Source organism: Strongylocentrotus purpuratus, unplaced genomic scaffold (assembly GCF_000002235.5).
Source record: "Strongylocentrotus purpuratus isolate Spur 01 unplaced genomic scaffold, Spur_5.0 spur5_scaffold_10, whole genome shotgun sequence".
NCBI lineage: Eukaryota > Metazoa > Echinodermata > Echinoidea > Camarodonta > Strongylocentrotidae > Strongylocentrotus > Strongylocentrotus purpuratus.
The window spans coordinates 4,260,053-4,261,453 of record NW_022145595.1 but is presented as its reverse complement, the minus strand read 5'-3'; the positions used below and the strand labels follow the sequence as shown (position 1 = coordinate 4,261,453).

At 35.5% G+C, this 1,401-nt stretch overlaps 1 protein-coding gene across 1 annotated transcript in view; it reads right to left on the bottom strand.

Annotated features, from left to right (window-relative positions):
* LOC115917906 (probable vesicular acetylcholine transporter-B) overlaps nt 1-1,156 on the bottom strand; it is a 9,950-nt gene extending 8,794 nt beyond the window's left edge. The window contains exon 1 of the mRNA XM_030979258.1: nt 1,056-1,156. The gene's annotated coding sequence lies outside the window, so the exon portion shown is untranslated. The remainder of the gene's footprint in view (nt 1-1,055) is intronic.
* Between the last annotated feature and the right edge of the window lie 245 nt (nt 1,157-1,401).

The window sequence follows — 1,401 nt, the reverse complement described above, 5'->3', positions numbered from 1 at the left end:
AAGACCCTTAACTCTTTAAAAGAGGATAGAGGTAACTTCCTTGGAAGAGGAAAACCTAAATAGGCTCAGAATCGTACGGTAGTGATGTCAGATCAGTAGTACGATTATCTACGATTTGAAGCAGATTCGTCTTTTATTAAGGCTAGAAGAATGCACCAGAATTCCGGGTGTTAGTATTATTATCATTATTTAGAAGCTAAAAACAGTTAGATGATGCTTTTTAAAATTTTCTATCTGATACAATAGCAATTTCTTCGAAAATTGGATCGCAGGACGATCGTATAGTATGCGGTTGGCTTTAATCGTACAGTTAACGTCCGACCGACTTCGCTGACTCTTAATAAAACATGCTAAGATAGATCATTACCGAATAAGTCATAGTTCAAAATAAACAGGTTAATCAGGTTAATATACTCGTAAAAATGACGTAACTCGTTAATATATTCACTGGGTCGACACTTAATAATGTCCTTCGTATCACGCTCAAGATACGATGTTCGCAATCCATAAATTAGGTGCATTGACGAGCACTCATTCTTTATATAACATGCCCTTCTCAGATTGGAAGCCTGCTGCAAAAATGATATCAAATAAAACATGCAAGAGGTGCCTAATAAATCCTTGCCACATCGCTCACAGGGAAGTTGAGATGGTACTGTGCATACCTATATAGCAAATACTACAATGGTAGCCACTCTGTGATACAGGTATACAGACTTCGGAAGGATTTGTCTAAGTTTGTTTAATGTTTCCCTGCCTATCGACAACACAGAATCCGAACATGCAATGAGTAGAGTGATATGTTTGTCGATTTATGAATAACTAATTTAATTTTATCATTCACATAAGCTATTATCCGTTAAAAAAAATGATTTCTTCTAGGAGTCATCTTCGATCATTGCCATGCACTAAATTTTTCAGTTAAACATTTTTGTTCTTCAAATCTACAGCACATGTTCATAAATGAGGGCGTGCTATCGAGTGTACCGAGTGGCAATAATTGTAAACGATCACAATGTAAACAATGAAACAAAATTAAAAATTGAGTTACTTACCAGGATGGCTGCAGTGTAAGTTGTATATTCCTAACTGTATAAGGTCCTTTTGTATGAAATACCGTCAGCACTGTAACCCGCTTGGCAGCAGCATCCTATCAAAGAAAGAAAAATAAAGAACGATTGAAATAAATCACATGAATAAATTAACACGATCTAAAAAGGCTTGCAATCAAGCAACTCAAAATCAATTTCTCTACATTGTTGTATATCCCATATAAATCATGTTCTGGTTACGTAATATGTCTCTGCTGTGTATATGTAGAATGCTACTTAGATTGCCTGAGGCTGATTTTTCGAAAGTCTTTCTGATCGTGTTATTTGATTAATCAGAATACTCGATACG